Consider the following 18,916-nt stretch of genomic DNA (forward strand, 5'->3'; position numbering starts at 1 on the left):
AATCCAAAGGTCTGGAAAAGGGGAAACCTAGAAACAGACTAAACTGTACAACCCCTGAACCTCAAACTCAGATTAGTGAGTGCCCACTTGTAGCCCCGTGCTCAAGTATACACAACAAACTTACTAACAACTTTATTTCTTCTATAGGTGGGACATACAGATTAGCTGGGTGCCTGCTTGCAGCTTTGTGCTCCTCTATTTTCATAAATAAATTTGTTATCTTATTCCACCATACGTGTTTGTCTCTCAACTAAATTCTTCTCTTGTGAACAAGGCAAGAACAGAGGAGGGGAAGCCTGTGACTCAGGGATCTCTGGTAACAGTTGATTATTGTATGTGCCCTGACCCAGGATCAAACCCACAACCTTGGCATACCCAGATGACTTTCTAACCGAGCTACCAGGCCAGGGCTACTTTTGCTTCTGTCTTATCTCATTGTACCAACTCATCTTTCAGACCTCAGTTTATAATCACTCCATAACGCCTTTCAAACCCACTTGACTAGGTCAAATACTGCTATATCCAGAGCATTTGTGTAAGGTACCATTTCCAATTTATTTGTATTATTATTTATTTGTTTTAACACCAAAAATTGATACTTTAATCTGCTTCCCTCTGACATTTGCTCCACCATTTCCTGGAAACTGCCCCTTTCAAGGTCAGAAGAATGTATCTTTCCCAGTCCTGCAGACAATCTGGAGACATCTGGCTGGCTCTCCCAATTGTAACCGACACAACTGAACTGCTCTCTCTCTTATTTAAACACTTTGTTACTTGGCATCTGGGGAAATAACACTGTCCTGGATTCCTCTTGCTGTGCTCTTATTTGCTTACCTTTGCAGATTCTTCACATTTTCTCTATCCCATAAAATGCTGGTTTGCCCCAAGGCCCAGCATCGAAACTTCTTCTCCATCTACAACCAATTTTCAGGTGATCTCTCCTGCTTCCAGGTATAGACACAACTCTCACTTTTTTCTTCTCTAACTACTTTCCTTAATTTCAGTCTCATGTAATCAACTGCCTACTTCACAGCACCTCTTGGATGTCTTGGAGGCATTGCAAATGTAGTATGTCCACAGAAAAATGGGTCATATTTTTAAAACAATTCTATGGTAGTGTATTACTTAAAACAATGCCCACTCTGTTACTATCCCTTTGCCCTGACTGACCTTTCTTCATGGCACTCATATGTAAATATTTAATTGTTACTTTGTATCTGGTCCAAGATATTGTAAGTTTTTAATGTACTATTTTTACACAGAACCTGGCACCAAGTAGGTGTTCCAAATACATATCTTTATTAAACAATAGATCCTTAATGTCAATCATTCTAAATGGCAAAATCACTGGGGATGGAAGCTATCCCTGTGTTTGATTAGCACTGTTTTCTGAGTGCCTATGGTGGTCATTAAATGCTTTCGGACTGCTTGAATAAAATTAACGTTATTGTAGTGCAGTCTAACACGACAGAGAAGAACAGAGTCGCAACAATGAGTGAAATCACCAAAAACGGCAAATGCCGATAAGCTGAAGATAACAAGGGTTGACAAAAGGTAAATGCACTTGATAAATTTGGACACTGATAGAGCATTTAAGGCCAATTTAATTATAGGTGCATAACAATGGCAAATTATATTTGGCTAAAGAATTAGTGGGAGGCCCGAAGAGTAGGCGTGATTTAGCAATATGATTCCTAACACCTGGCTTCCCTTCATTTCACACGCCAGTTTTGAAGTGTCCTGGATGATTTTGTAAACCAGGACTCTGCCCCGCACTAAAGACATCTCATCACTGGGTATCTTAACCCCCCGAAGTGCTGGCCTGCTTCCTTTTCATCTCTGTGTGAATAGGGAGCCAGACATTTGAAAGTTAGGAGGCTAGGTGATGAATGCAGATCTTTGCTATGAAGTGTCAAAGTTGCCTAGATGTAGGTAGTGGGTGGGCCTTCTTATTTAAATCTTGAAATTGGGAAGTATAATTAAACAAGGCCAGGTAACTGTGAGGTTTACTTGCCTGTCAGAATTTTTCTAAGCTTAATGATTTTTAAAACATTAACAAGCCAACATGGCTTGTACCCTAGTGAGTATGATAAAGACGAGCACCATGGAACGGCATGAGCCAGAAAGCACTGATGTCACTTAGGAAGCGGCAGAAAATTGATGAACCAGTCCAACAAAAATCTTTTTTTATCCTTGACTCTGAGCTGGTCAGAACCAAAAGGTTAGTTCAGGTTCTAGCACTGGGAAGAATTAGGACCATGACTCACTCTCACTTTGATTCACAAATTGTACTAGCAAATCACCCTTGCAATGAATAAACACAGAATTAAGAATGCAATTGAGTAGATGCTCCCTGAGGCTTTGTTTCACTTCACACAAGGGCTTAGCCAAAGTTCAATACTGCCAGAGTCCTATGCAGAGGGAGAAATCCTCCCAGTCAGCACAGAGGGCAGGATGTGGCATTCTAGTCTTTTATAACCATCTGGGCGGGGGCCACACCAGCACCAAAGGGCCCGCCCTCTTGTTGTAGTGACATTCTTGCTGCACCAAAGATGCATACTTCTGTGTTCTCTTTCTTGTGCTTCATCAGCCCAATCAAATTTCCAGTGCAGCTAGCTCGGGTATGGTCTGCCACACACACCACTTGGAAAATCACCCCAAGACCCAAAATTATGAGGGAGGAAGAAGCTCATCTCTCAGGTCAAGTACCCAGTTTAAGAAACAGAACTGAGTCTCAGCTAAGAGAATGAACCTTCCTTAGGTAGTAAAAGGCAGGCAATATTTGGCTCATCCTATAAGAAAGAACAAGTCTTCATAGGAATTGACCAATAGCTGGTGCTTAATCTCTTGTCAATCTGAAGTAGATAGTGAATGAAAACAACTACTAGAGTAAGAACACGAAATCCCACCCTCAACCTACAAAAACAAAAAACTGTGGAATTGAGTGGACTCTAGACAACGTAAAACAGAAAGAACCATCACCTCCTTCTCAAAACTGAAAATTATTTTTGTAATTTTTTTACTGTTTGCCTTGGAATAAATGTCATATAAATAGATATCATTTTATTTCAGTTCTGTCTAAAAACAATAAAAATGAGAAAAAATCAAACACATGCATTAAAGACACTTGCTTATCAGAATTTAGCCAGTCATAAAATCTAGTAGTGTCCTAACTTGAAAGTTTTCTCTTTCCGCAGTTCTCATTTCCTTGTGAAGCTGTACTCTTTGAAATATGACAAATAAAATTAATGAGGGCACAGACTACACTGTGTTGTCAGCAAAATGACAGAGAATCTATTTTATTTCTAGGTCAGAGTTAACCTTTTTTATATTGCTTAGGTAAAATTACATAGAAAACAAGTATTGGAAATTTTTGAAAAACCTATTCCAGGAACAACCTCATTCTGTGATTTCTGAAGCTACTCCTGAGTACGAAAAGCACACTTACAGGGCAGGCTAGTGAACCAGCAAGGCTGAGTCCACTTGAAGCTACAGTTTAATATAAATCATGTTTTCCCTCTGAAAATGCCTTCATACGTCTCTTTAGTTGATTTGTGCTTATACGAAAAAAAATGGAGGACAGATAAGAGTGTGGGAAAGCAAAAACCTGAGCACCTGACTCGTGACTCACACGTGAAAATCATGAGAAACCTTCCATAAGCATGTTTTTCTCATTTCTTTGGATAAGTGTTTGATGTGGTTGAGAAAAACATTGTCTGTTGTCACTGGCACATCATCCTTTCAAATGGGACTCAGAGAGAGTGACACCACACTGGGGGGACAGACTGGGTTATTTTCTCCTCTCCCCACGTGTGTGACCTCCAGGCCCTCCATTTCCTCCCTAGAATCCCTCAGGGTCCACACTGCATGTTTGTTCCTGTCCAGGACTGAACATCGCCCTGATGCTTCCACGTCTTTACATCCGGCTTCACTATTGAATGCCAACGATCAAGTCATAGAATGTGTCAGAAATAAAACAAATGCCTCAATCTAACTTAAGCCACTACTATTGGAGACATAAAGCTTCAATTAGAACACTTGGTCAAATTAAGAATAAACTTATCCTCTAAAATTAGGTATTACATGGTTGAATATTACCTCTAGAACGAGCATATATATTTATTACTATCATGCACAAAGGGGAAAACACATGCTAAATGACAGGCACTTGTTCAGAATCAGTACAGACCACAGTGCAAAACAGGCAGGGAAGAGGTGAGATAATACAACGTATTGTACTGCAGACAGTGAAGGAGACGGTCACTCAACTTTCTGACAGAGTAGATTGAAGGATAACATTTTTGACCCAAGAAAGTGCTTTATGAGACAACTGATCACTCCCCAGTCAAAAAAGAAGCACTTTCAAATTTCACTTATTTATCATTTCTTTTAGATACTTGTTTTCTGTCAGGTACTGTTCTGAGCATTGGAAATGCTTAGAGAATTCAGCATTTAAAAAAAAACAGACAAAATAAAAAGACAAAATGGGAATACAAATAAGGTGAGAAAGAAGGGCTGAAAGAAAGGGTATTTGAAACAGCTTAATATCAGGGAAATATTAGATCAGAAGAGAATAGAGTGACTACAGACATACTTGAAAGAGATAAAAAGGCTCCAAGCTACGAAGTGTTGTCTAAAAGCAAAGGTATAGAGAAGGTGAAGGGGTAGGGAGTAGGGTTGAAGTAATTTGGATATTAATCATTTTTAAATGAAAGCCCAAATTTAATTAAATTTGATATACCAATACCCCAAATAAATGATACAAAGAGGAAGAGGTTAAAGATCCTCAAGTTTTTCTTTCCTTCAGGAATTATGAAGCAAATGCAGCAAGGCTCTATGAACAACTACTGCGGATAACAAAAAGGAAAAGAAAACATGAGTATTTAGAAGCAGTACCAGGGTCAGGCTGAGGCGGGAGATCACAAATTTATTATGACTCCAGTTTTCATGGTTTTGTGATTTTCAATAGCATTTCAGCACCCCAAGGAAAATAGCAAAGCTGGATTGCTCAGTTGAGGAAGGGTAAGGATTTTGCCAGATGTAAAATGGAAGGAAAAGAGGACAGAGAAGAGGACGCGTAGGCAAAAGTGAAGCTGTGCTCTAGTTCTCCTTGCCCGGATGCTGGGGTCACGAGACAGCGAATGAGAAAAGGGTGCTGGAAGGAAAAGGGGGTCAAGGTACTGAAGACTGGTGGGAGCTGGAGAGAACAAGGTGAGTTCTGTTTTGTACTTCATGATTTCAAAGATAAGAGGTTCCAGGACACACGAAGATTCAGAGTGGGAGTACTGGCTAATGTGGAAAGGAGTATAATTTCCTAAGGGTATTCATCGATTTGCAACCTATACACTTCAACCAATGATAATTATGACAGCACATAGAGATAAAGAAAATAATTGCCATCCAAATATCTAAATCTGAAGGAATAATAAGTTAACAGATAATATTGAAGGGGTAGGTGATGCTACTTAAAAAGGCAAAGAAAAATAAAACACTTCATCTTGAATAAATTCTATGTTTTCTCTGTCACATCGCAAGCAGCTGAATGGAGTCACACATTGAGATACATTGTTGTAGTCCACCCAAATGGTTCCTCAATATCACCCAGATCCTAGCAGGTGCTTCTGGTACATAACTTCTCCAAACATGTCCAAAACTTCAAATGTTCTCCACTTTATTCAAATTCTACAGAGAGCATTTGAATTCCAGAAAGATCGTCCGTTCAGCACTATAATACCAGAACACCTATTCAGATAGCTCCTTTCTCTCCTTCCTCCCCTCTCATCAAAGTCAACTCTTACCTCATCTGCCTGTGATCGGATTCAATTCCACGTTCTGAAGTATCCATGATGTATCTCTTTTCTATAGTTTTAATCATGTTAGCTAATCATGGATAATTTAAACATGCTAAAAACCATCTCAGAAAAATTAAAACTTCTTCAAACTTCTATTAGTCTCCAGAATCAACTCTATCACATTTCACACCTTCACGGACAAACTGTTTGAATGACAAACAATCCTCTTTTTGTTTCTTGACCTCCTACTCACTCCTTAACACCTTTCCCTCTAAGTTTCACTCCAACAGCTACAGCAATGCATCCTTAGCTAAGATCACTGAGGATGACCTTGTGTTGAAATTCTATGGATCTATTTTATTTCTCATCTTGATTAATCTCTCAGCAGCATCTGGCCGTGATGACTGTGTTGTCTTTCTTATGCTTTTTTCCCCTGGTCTTCAGAACACACAGATTTCTATTGTTTCCTCCTCTGAGACAATTTATTTCCCTTGTTTACAATCCATCTACTCCAATATACTCTAAAAATATTAGATTTTCATCAAGATGTGTTCCTAAAATTATCTCCTTTCTCACTCTATTCTTTTCCAGAGATTCTCATCTACTTCAAAGGAATCGATTACTATCTGTATCACCACAGTTTATATATATATGTTTTTGTATAAAAGTTACATATATACATATACATATAAAAATATATATATAAATGTTCCCAGTTTGCTGCTCCCATCTTTTTAGCCACGCAGCCATCTGTTTATTCAAGAGTTGTACTTGGATGAAGAAAAGGACTACTGGTTTTCATAATAGGGTAAAAGAATAATGATCCCTAGACATATCTTTGTCAAATTAGTTTATTGTCTTTATTTGGTAAATGCCTTTCCCTCCAGACCCAATTCAAACCCTAAATTATCTGTAGCTCATTTCTTAGTCTCCCACTCTCCTCATTTTCCCTAGCATCCTATTAGGTACCTCTTATGTACCGATTTCTTTTGCCACACATAGCTCATGGTGTGAAATTTCTACATCCTCCAACCTCTAATTTAGGACTAAAACCGGTCTGGGCCACATTCTAATCATAATTTTTTTTCCCAGAACCTAATACTCTGAAGTATCATAAGTGCTCAAAATTTTTTAAATGGATAATTGAATGCCAACAGACCAGTAAACTGTGCTCTAGGGTTTTCAAAGAGATATTAATAGATGCTCCCAGAAGGAGGGATTCTGTGATTAAAAAAGACCAGGGAAGTTTGTACTGAATCCCACTCCTGGAGGTTCCAACGCATACTTTCGTCTGAGGAACTATAAGAAGTCCTTAAAATAGAAAACTATTTAACTTTGTTTAATGTTTAGATAAGACAAGCTTTCTTTCCATTTTCTTTTCTTAACACAGATATTTAGCATTCCTCAAATAATGTTTCCATATGTCTTAACATAGTTTGGGTTTTAACTCATTAGGATCAGCAAAACAGACATTAAAGAAACAGAGGGCATGTACATTCTCTCTATCCAAGTAGTTCTGGGATGGTAAGATACACTTGCTAGTTCTTCAACATAGCTTCAACTCTTCAGCTATGAGCGGAGAAGTTTTGATCGACCCTTAGTGGAGAAGAAATTTTCATCACTGTAGAACTGCCATATTACTGATATATATATATATATATATATATATATATATATATATATGTGTGTGTGTGTGTGTGTGTGTATGTGTGTGTGTGTGTATATATATATCTCCAATGTAAAACACCCCTATTGTTTCTTTTTTACAATTTCTGTTTCTTTTTTACTAAATTCAAGAATTACAGGTCATCATCTAACCATAAAGAATAGCAATATTATTACAGTCACATTAAAACCATTGTTTTGATGTTTTTGAAAGTGCTCTTATTTAAATAACAGAGTTACCTAAACACCAAATGCACCACCCAGCTGTTACACAGGCGGCCTGAACGAAGCCCGAACTCCTTACTACTTCACTTTCCCACTGTGTCTGATAGTAGAATACAGTCAGAGCACCTTCAAAACCAGGGACCCAAGACAAAACAACAGGCCTCCCCTGACTCAGGCTTTCATGCTATGCCTTCTTCCATGTGTGACAATGAGGGGGGCCTCTATTTGCCAAGTAGAAATTTCTAACATGTGGTGTGGCACAGAACATGTGAGAATAGAGCCCCCATCCTTCTCATCAGAACTGTTATTACGAACAACAGGACAGCGAAGTGACTCAGCAGCTTCTGCGCTCTTTCTCCAGTCTAGCCATTTGGGACGAGTGTGGGAAAGTTACAAGTCGTTTATGTGCAGCCCAAAATGACAGGCAAAAGAAGTTATTAAGCAACATTAAGTACTAGCATTTTTCTAATCTTTAAAGGCTGCCACAAGCTGAATAATCTTATACTGTAAAGGTACAGAAAATAATGATGTGGGTGTCATGTTTTTGACTGAATGAAAATGTTTTGCTGAATAATTCTAAAATTCTGATTCACCATGAATTCAACTGTCTTGGTTTTAAGGACTACTTCAGGTGTATAATCCTGTTCTACTCACTATCTACACCTGAAACTTGTCTAATTAATAATAACAATAATAATAATAATAATAATAATAATAAATGCCTCATGGGAGGGTGGGAGTAATTGGTACTTATAAGTCTTGAAACCAGTTTGTTCCCCAACAAATAGGCTCTCGGTTCTCTATTTCAGCTTTTTGTTTCTTTCATAGCACTTATTAGAAGAACAATAAATCAGGTACTTACCTTTTTTAGGTATGTTTGTTTCTGCCTCTCCCTGTCATTTAAATACCTTCAGTATGTTGGGTACCTGTGTGTTATTTTACTCTCCCTTCCCTGAGCTGGCTGAAGGATGGACTGGGACACAGTGTCGTGGTGTTCATATTTGTTTCTTAAGGCGGTAGTTTTTAATAACTGTGTCTATTCGTGTGAACCTTAAATTTCCCAGAAGTAGTTGTGTGTTACTTACAACCTCTAAACTACTCCCTATGAAAGGCAAGCAAGCGAGAATTCCCTAGCCCCTATTTCTGTTCATTAAGGACCCAGTAAAGGGAATCTTTGGTCAGAAGCCCAGAAACATTTCCTAACATTCTGCCTCAGCAAAAGAAGTTGCTGAATAAACTACCAACTCATCTTTTGGGCTTAATGTTCTGTTCTCAGGTCAAGGATGCCGTAATGCTATTCCGTAGCACCTCCCTTTCTTCCTCCTTCCCAGTTCCCATAATTCAAAAGGAGTCGATTCAGGTAACAATAGATTTCCTCATGTAAGAGCTCACATTTTCCCAGTGCGCTTAGGTACAAATAGCAAAGGAGTCGATATAGATAAAAACAGAGTATCATTGTGTGATATTTAATGGGTGATCTGTGACTGTTTTAAGAATGTCAGAGGAAGAAAATGACAGACCTCTCATTACAGTTTGAGAAAAAGGGAAGGGATTAAAATTGCTGAGAGCTGATTGGGTTCCAGCAACTCTCTGGAGGGTGTTTAACATGGGTTATCTAACTTATCTTTATTAAAAGTTACCATTGTTGTAATTCAATAGAAGCCTTTTGGGAAAAGTAAAAAAAAAACCTATATAAAATGGGTATTGATTATAACATTTAATAGATTTTAGGAGTCTCATAAATATTTTTGTTAGGAATACAAATAAAATAAAAAGTGCTGTTAGATTTAGATTTTATTTAAAACATTTTCTGTGCTATTGACACTTTCATCTTTACCTGGCACAATATCCCAAGTAAACAAAATTGCTAATATGTTTGAGTATTTATGTGCTTCTGTCCTAAGCCCCTTGTGTGCTGACTAAATCATATGATTCTGTGAATTGGATATAATTTCCATTATCCCTGTTTTACAAACAGCAATCTAAAGCATGGAATTTAAGTTATTTGCTCAAGTTCGTGCAAGAAGTAAAGATTTGAGGTCAGGCAATTTGAATGCAAAGAATAACTTTTAACCCCTATATGCTTAAGAAGGGAATGATGAAATCCAATAGAGAATTTTTGCATTGTGAGAAATTATACAAGGAGTCAATTTCTCTGGACCCTACGCCACAATTTCTTTATCATGAATAATAAAAAAATGATATAAGGCAAGACTCTTTTTTTTTTAATGAGAGAGAGAGAGAGAGACTAAAACACTGATGTGAGAGAAACAGTCATCATTTGTCTCCAGTAGAGGCTCAGCCTGAGAACAGAACGGTAACCTAGGCACGACGTGCCCTGCCTGACTGGCAGTCAAACCCAAAACGTTTCAGTTTACGGGACAACACTCCAACCAACTGAGTCACATAGGCGAGGGCTAAGCCAAGACTCTTAAAATAAATTATATTATTATAAAGGCCCAGCTACCTCATCCTGAGTTTTACTACGCTGATTTAACTCAAAAGAGATGTTAAATAGCTACAGCAAATCTAATCCCATCTGCCCTTCCTCTGGCTTAAAATTGAATATTGGATTGATGTGAATTAGAAACAGAATAAAATAGAGTTAACTGACCCAAGATAATACTTTTAATAAGAAATAATACAATTGGAAAGCCATAGGTGATCTCCACCCAGTTCATACTGTCACAATATTTAAATAGTAAAGGAAAGAAATGTATATAATCACTAATAAGTAAAACCCAGATTATCCCCTAAACTGAAAATGCTTCTTTAGGGGAGGGGGAGTAAGGTCTGCCTTTCCTGCCAGTATTCATTTCTTCATTTTCATTAGTGCTAGGCAAGTTTCTAATGTCTGTTCACAGATACAACTTAATATTCATCAGCTATGGTTGAACCATAATATTCTCAAGATTCCTTATTAAAGAAAATTAGTGTTCAAATAACAATTTTTAAAAGGCACCATTTTACAACTTCACTCTATTATCTACCAAAAGGAGAACATCTTTGATAAACCACTTATTCTAACATTTGTTTCTCCCACCAAAATACCAAGGGCTGTCCATAAAAAGCCCAGCCGTTGTTAATATTATGAGAACAATTTGCACAACATCCATGTAACCTGGCATCCATGGAGAGTGGATTAGAATGCACATATGTGAATAACGACAACTTCACTGGATTAGTCAGTGAGGACAATAGTAGTCAGTGGGGGGGGGTAGATGCTGATGAGTGAGCATGTGTATTGTGCGGTCATCACATTCAAAATGACTGAATGAGTAAAGCAATGAATCTGCACCAAATTTTGCACTAAACTTGAACATTCCTCTATGGAAACTACCGGGATAATTCAGAAGGCCGAAGCTATAGGCAAATGGTGATTGGCAGCTTCATCACAACAATGTGCCTGCTCATGCATCACATCTTGTTCAGTCTTTTGGTGAAACATAAAATCAATAACCTAGATGACTCAGCCCCCCTAAGACCTAGATTTGGCACCCTACAACTGAAGTCACCTTTAAAGGGGAAGAGATTTCAGACCATCTATGAAATTCAGGAAAATACATTGGAGCAGCTGATGGCAATTGGAAGAACTGTTTAAGGTCCCAAGGTGCCTACTTTGAAGGGGACTGAGGTGCTATTGTCCTATGCACAATGTTTCCTGTATCTTATATCTTCTTCAATAAATGTATTTTTCACAGTGCATGGCTGCATACTTTCTGGACAAACCTTGTTCATTAGTGCCAGAAATTAGCTATCATTAAACATTTCAATATTGCAATCTGGAAATAACTATAGCATCTGCCATATTCCAAAATATTGTGCCCTACATTTTAGTTTTTAAAGATTTTACTTATTTATTTTTAGAGAGAAAGGAAAAGAGAGAGAGAGAGAAACATCATTTGGTTGCCAACTGGGGACCAGCCCAAAACCCAGGCATTCGCCCTGAGCAGAGATTGAGCCTGTGACCTTTTGCTTCATAGATAATGCCCAACCAACTGAGCCACACCAGTCAGGGCTGGGCCCTTTATTTTAAAGATCCAATACTAAAGAGGATGGTAAATGCCCTCTTGGTAATTTTACACTAATTATGAGTTCATCTTATTAAAATACATGATCTGCCTCAGATCTTGGAAATTGCATTTGGAAGACCATTCTCTAGCCTCTCCCATGAGGGGAGGGGACTGTAAAGACTGTGGAAGTGGAACTGCCTGTCCCTTCAGGGAACTGAGTTGGAGCTTTGAATTCAGTTTATAAAGGAAGTGTCTATTGACCTTCCAAACTGTACGAGAAATGCTGGTCAGCACTAAAGTTCCAAAGACAAATAGTGTGGCGGTTTGCTTCCCCAATGTAGAAAACAGAGTATTGCAAGGCTCTGTGGCATATTCAATGATAAAGGCAAACACCAATGTTGGGGGAACCACAGAGGGCAGTTGGGCCAGTGGCAGATTCCAAATAGAATTCCAGAAGGTCATGAAGCTCAAGGACTAAAGAGGCATCATCAGGTGAAACATTAACAGAGTGAGAACAGAGAAATTCTGGAGTCAGGAAAAAAAAATTATAGCCCTGGCCAGTATGGCTCAGTTGGCTGGGCTTCATCCTGCAAACTAAAAGGTCATGGGTTCAATTCCAAGTCAAAGCACATGCCTAGGTTGTGGGTTTGTTCCTGGTCCAGACATATGAAAGGCAACTGCCTTTCTTTCTCACATCAGTGTTTCTCTCCCTTTCTTTCTTCGCCCCTTTCCCTCTCTCCCTTCTACTCTCTCTAAAAGCAATGAATAAAAGTCTCCTCAGGTGAGCATTAAAAAAAAAGAAATTACAGAGGCACGTGTAAGCAGAGACAAAACCAGGTGAACAAATAGCATGAACTACAGCGGGTTATAAAAAGCCAGTGATAATTAACATGAGTGCACTTGGAACATTTTGGTTAAAAGCCTGGGTTCTAGAGCCAGAATGTCTGATTCATAGCCCAGCTCCAATCCTACTCATTCCTCACTGTAAGCCATTTAACCCTCTCTGTCTGTTTCCTCTTTTATAAAATAGGAGTGAGGATGACAAGCGTATGTCTAGATTAACGCGCAAGATGCTTATACACGCAATTGGTATGCAATAAGTTTTTAATAAAAGCCCCTGTCATTATTTGTAACCAAGAAGGAGAGAGCTGAAGCCCACCTGAAAAAATCAACTCTACCCCTACCCTCAAGTGTCGCAAATGACAGGAAACAAGAGAAAGACCAGGACTAACAACATGACTGTATCTTTGAGATCCATCCCCGCATGTGCATGACAAGAGCTCAGTAGCACCAACATCCCTGAAGCAGCAGGTATAAACATTTCCACTCTCATTTTGAGTGGAACAGCCTTTGTACTTTTTGCTCTGTAGTGACTGGCATATTGCCAATACAAAATAATTGATTCAAAGGCACCCTGTTTCAAACTCGCAATACAATACAGATTCTCTGTTAAAAAGCAAAGCCTTCACTTCAAATTGTTGACTCAGATAATGCTTTAAAAAGAATATCAGCTGTTTAAATTTAGCATGCTGAGAAAGACCAATCGTGAAATATTGTTTGACTTTATGGCCGTTGCATTTGCATGTCATTCCTGGTTACTGTTTGTCTTCTGTGATAAAATGATAAGTTGACAGTAATCATGTTATTCTGTTTAACAGTTCAGATGTCACCTAAATGAACAACTTTGTTTTTCTCCTTACCAGTTAAAGTTGCCCTTTAATTTCTTGGCAAATTTTCACAAAGTGATTATGCAAGAACCAGTGATATTTCCACATACAGTTTTACTTCTTCGGTCATCATCTGGTCTTTCTCTTCCACTTGCCTTTGAATCATCACTTTTTACTGTTAAAAAATATGTAAAGGAGATCATCTGAAATCAGATCTGAATTAGATCTCCAATCTAATTTTTATAATGAGACCTTACAACTATTTAAAGAGACGTTTTGAGTCTAGGCTTTATCTGTGGCTTTAAAAATCTTCACATGCAGCCCAAAGAGTTTGTTTTTTTTTAAGACTCCCACAGGACACCGGATCCGGAGAAAGTCCCATACCAGCCCTTCCATCATGATTCCCTATTTTCCTTTCATCCCTCTTGGTGTTTGGATCTCGCAACTTCTTTTTTTCCATATTAATTCCAACATCTTTCCTGGCAAATATGTCCCTAGCTGCTTCTCTACAGTTCATCAAGCCAGAGCAGAGCACTAAAATTGGAATGGTTGAATATACCAAGTTTTGGGGTCATTTTAGTTCCCAATTTATGTAGATTCAACCTTGAGTAACAGGAGAGCAGGGCATTCTCCCAGTTGGTAGGATTTCTCAAACCCTCTCAACAATAGATTCAGTCCACTTGATCCATAACAAAACAAAGTGTCAAAGTGATTAAGAGTTAGACTCCTCATACCTGTGGGCTAATCCTAGCCCCCCCCCACTACTTACTAAATATGTTGCATTAGACAGTTTGCTTATTCCCTCCAGGATTAATCTTTGATGAATGGGAGAGAATGCCATCTCCCTGCTGCAGCTGTTACTTCATATGTGACAAAACTTACTCAAGGGCTTAACCTAGTACCACCCAGAAGTGCACTCAGGATAACTGGGAACTGTTCATGCATTGCATGGTGAGTAAATCACACATGCTATCGAGATGCTGAACCTACATTATAGTTACGTAAGGCTGAATAAGTGCATGGGATTATGACCTGAGGTAGGACTTCTGTGTTGGTATTTTGTAAGAGAGGGGAAATGCCAGAGATGAGAAAGGGTCAATTGAACGTGGCTTCTTTGAAATGTTGCCTGGAGCTTCCCCCAGGCAGGTGCTAGTAGGCTGGAGGTATTACTCTTAAGAGAACGTTGCAACAGTATCATGCACACATCAGTACAGTTCTGTTCCCGAAGGCAGCCAGGAGAAGCATTTAGGATAAAATATTATTAAAGTGTCATTTCAAGTGTATATCCATGCATTATAGTCATGATTAGTAGGCAGAATTAAATCGAGGGACCAGCAGTTATCTTTGCCTGGCTTGTCTGGCTATAGGTATCTATTCTTTCTTTCAATAATGTGCAAGGAAAAGCATGACTCATAAAATACTTGTTTAAGTCAGGCACTGCCCCAGCAAAATGTACCAAATGCTTTAAAACTTAAAGTAATTGTTTTATTTCAAAAATAGTTTTTAAAATCTCCTCAGACATAGGATGAAGTTTGCTTACCAGGAAAACAACCAAAATGAGTCAAAGTTATTACCAAAACTCAAACTCTACCTACCTAAGTTTCTATCTTAAAGAAGTTTTGACAACTTCCTGTTCACTCCAAATTCCTAACAATTCCAATGAGGCTCTCAACCTGACTTTTCTTCTCAATGGCTAAACACACCACAGGTTCAGTAATGATCGATTCTAGAGTATCTAGAGTTGCAACTTCTTGCAACTCGCTCCAACCATATTATTTGAGTTTGGGGGTACGTGTTTCCTTTTCTTTTTTATTGCTGTCTAAAATATTTAATCACCCTCATGCATGTTCTGCCATAACAAATACGTCCCCTAAATTATATTTTACTCAGTGATTTACCAATTCATATGTAGAGGTTTTGTACTGAGAAATCATGTTTGTGTCGGGAGTGGGTTATCTCTTAAAAATCGGGTATTTCAATATGGCAAAAATATTATATCTGGAGATCTCGACATGAGTAGGCAAAGTAGTCCATTATATTCAGAATGTTTTATTTTCAATAAAATAATGAAAATTAGGTGGATTAGAAAAAGAGTAACACAATTTTAAGCAAAAATAATAGAATCAGAGTGATTCATAGTTTTTTTCTAATGACAGGGATTTTCAGAATTACGTACTTTGCATTTCATAATGCAAAGTTTTGATATCCCTCCATCCTATAGAATTTATGGTAGCATTTTTTAAGTGTCCAGCTTAAAATCCTGAGTTCCAGTTTGGGAAACCTTGGTATTTTTCATAATCTTTCTTGAAGAGGACGATAGTATTCAGTGATTTTTTTCAATGATCCTGCAACTAAGTTTAATGGCTTTTCTGCTTGAAAAAACCTTTGTTTTTCTTCATTAATAAAATCTGGTCACTGTAAAAGAGGACCTGGTTACATACTCCAAGATTTTTTAATTAATGATTTCTGGTTTTCCTTCTAGAAAAGACCTTTAGTATTCTGCAGACATTCACATTGGTCATTTGCTTTACAATGGGCTGGCCCTCACTGACCTATTTTTACCTCCTTTTAAAAGAGTTGCTTATCTGCAATTTGAGCAACCAGTTGAAGTTGTTTTTAAAAGTTTTTTAAGCCTTTTTTTTTTTTTGCCAGCGAACACAATCCTGCTTGGTTCTAAGAATAAAGTCAACTAAAGTCATTAGTTAAAACCACCACTTTGAAATCACAAGGAAGGGACCAGTTAGCAAGTAGAAGGAATTATTGTAGTAGTAAGAAATTGGGGGAATCTTGCCAGTTCCTCCCACTAAAGAGTACTTCAATGTTTATCATATCATCGGTGTCGCCTAGGCTGTTGCCTAGCAGTTACCTAGAGATCTACTTCACGTTTCATTTTTATTTAATAAAGTAAATCAAAGACTTTTGGTTTGCTTTGTCTGCTGCCTTCTTTCTTTTACGGATGAGGCACAAGCCTGCAATGAAACTTTTAACAATTAACTGGGCTGCTGAAAGTCTTAGCCAGCCTCTTGACGAATTTTCTTTTGAAAAGGCAAGCTGCCATCCTAGTAACTTTCAGGAGACCACTCTTGTAATTAAATATAGAGGACAATAACCAGTTTTGTTGCCTAAATTCACAATGGACAGGGGGCTTTCTACATACCTAACCAACCAGCAGTACCCCTCTGAGCATAACTGAGTAACCAACAGATCACAGCATAACTAGGACAAGAGTCAGGGAGACAAACCTATGTAACAGCTTATGGAGAATGCAAAGCTATGCTTTCCTAACTTTCCTCGCCATTTCTTCTCGGCTTCCCTCCGCCCCCCCCCCCCACACACACCCCCCCCCACACACACACCACATACCCAGAAGCCACTCAAATTGCTAACCATGTCAAGTTTAACTTACTGCAGTGTGATGCAGGCGAAGGCTGGGCGCATCTTTGAAGCGAGAGCAACTGCTTTTCCGGAGAGGAACTGGGACTAGCCAGCGATCAGGATCCTCCCCAAGTCGCAAGCTCTCGGCTCAGTAAGAACGCTCCCTCACTGTTCGGCTTCCCCAGAGGAGTGGAGCTTCAAGAACTCTGCTCACGGCATCTCCTCCTCCCTACTTCCACCCCCTTCCAGAACACACGGCCCGTTCTAACTGTGTCTGAGAAGACGAAAATGCACTTCCCATCAACAACACAGGATGCCTGCAGCTACCCAGTCCCCGAAAATTTGCAACTCAAAAGCACCAGAGCCTGAAAGACAGCGGTTTCTGGGAGCTGAAAGTCATTTTTGACAACCCCTTTTCCCATCTCTCACTCCTCCCACTCCCCCCCCCCTCCACTTACCGCGGCCACCTCCAGTCTCCCACTCAAGCTAGTTATCACGGAGGATTGTTTTGTTGCCCATACCAATGAGCTTCAGAAGGAAACTGAATTTGTCAGAGATGAAATACCTGCTGTCCATGACTAATGCTCTTCTCTCATCGCTTTGAGTCCTTGATTAATTTCAAGACGAGTCGATATTGGAAATCTGTGTGTGTGTGTGTGTGTGTGTGTGTGTGTGTGTGTGTGTTGGGGAGGAGGCAATCTGCGTGGCTGCAGGCAACAGCTCTGCCTATCTCTGGATGCCGTTGCTACTATTATTGCTGTTGCGGCTCGGAGAATGATGGCACTGGGAAACAGCGCTTTACAGCTATTTAACTGCTGGACCCCTCATGAGAAAAGGGAGGAGACTATGCAGGTATGAGTGGCTGTTGTTGGGACGCTAAGCTCGATGCAATGCAATTACTACCATTCAGAATACATTTCCACTCCAGCAGGAAACCCGATACCTGTCTCCCCTTTCTTACTAACTGGAGTCCTTGATGGGTCACTGTTCATCAGTCACCTGCTTAACCCACTTCCAGCTGCACACTCTTATTCCTACATCTGAACTTGGTAACCTGAGAGCAGGTGACTAGAGAAGAAGTGAAAATAAAAAAGGAAAGGGAAAGGGAAAGCAGTAAATACTAAAGGGAAATTGTATGTGTGTGTAACCAATTGGGGTTTAGATGAAAATGACAATTTTGAACCACGTGTGTAAAATAATGCATTGGATTAATACAAATGGAAAGCAGTAAATGATCATGCCTATTTTGTAGAAAGCGTGCAAAACTAGATAGTTATTAAAAAGTGCATTTGCCAGCTTAACTGACGGCTATTTTGATATAGACACCTTTTGGTGGCTCAGGCTTCCCACATGACATTCACTGTGGTTTCAATGCAATCATCTGTCTGTTAGCTACAGATTCTAGTGAAAACTACTGGTCGCTGCTGCCTTCGGACTCTCCGTTTTCTCTTTATTGGTTGCTCATTCTCTTCCCTGATTTATCTCGAGTGTATTCACACATAAGATGATATTTACCAGAACTTCAAAGTTAAAGCAGTTCTCAAAACACACAAAAGACTAGAATAGTTGTTAATGACAAACTTCATTTGCTCTAGCAATAGCTTTCTTCATGTACTAATTCTGTAATCAATGGGGTAACCATGAACAACTCCTCCTAAATAACATACACACACACACATGCCTCTTAATTGAATAGTGCTATTATTTCACTTTCAGCATTCAGTTGTCTGAACTAAAAATAAAGTTAATTCCTTTTGATTTATTTGCCATGCACACCTTTCCTTATTTATGTCTCACTGTGAGCGATTTTCATATTTCCCATTACTTTCCCAGGAGTTAGGGCTTATGTGATCAGGGTTAGATTGGACAGATGTTAATGCAGAAAGATGAAAGCCACAGCAAAGAAAGCAGGGAACTGAGAAGGAGAAAGGAACTCAAAAGGATTAATTAATACATCTTCTCTCGATCTGTTTACATTAGAAAACCAACAAAGGCTGATTAATGTGAAAGCGTTTATCAATTATCCAACAAACATTAGTTTACCAAAACCAACCTTCCTACAATTGTAACAGGAAACACAAAGGCTAACATTTTGCTTAAATATATTATACACTATATAATACAATTTAAAAAGTAGCCAGACTTTTTAAAACTTCAAAATCCTAATAAAACATGATGC

At 38.8% G+C, this 18,916-nt stretch overlaps 1 protein-coding gene across 1 annotated transcript in view; it reads right to left on the reverse strand.

The window, feature by feature from the left end:
- DGKB (diacylglycerol kinase beta) overlaps positions 1–17,136 on the reverse strand; it is a 610,815-nt gene extending 593,679 nt beyond the window's left edge. The window contains exon 1 of the mRNA XM_037056254.1: positions 16,769–17,136. The gene's annotated coding sequence lies outside the window, so the exon portion shown is untranslated. The remainder of the gene's footprint in view (positions 1–16,768) is intronic.
- Positions 17,137–18,916: the final 1,780 nt, after the last annotated feature.

The sequence above is a fragment of the Sturnira hondurensis genome, unplaced genomic scaffold (assembly GCF_014824575.4).
Source record: "Sturnira hondurensis isolate 20B ecotype Veracruz unplaced genomic scaffold, ASM1482457v3 Scaffold0008897, whole genome shotgun sequence".
In the NCBI taxonomy this organism is placed as follows: domain Eukaryota; kingdom Metazoa; phylum Chordata; class Mammalia; order Chiroptera; family Phyllostomidae; genus Sturnira; species Sturnira hondurensis.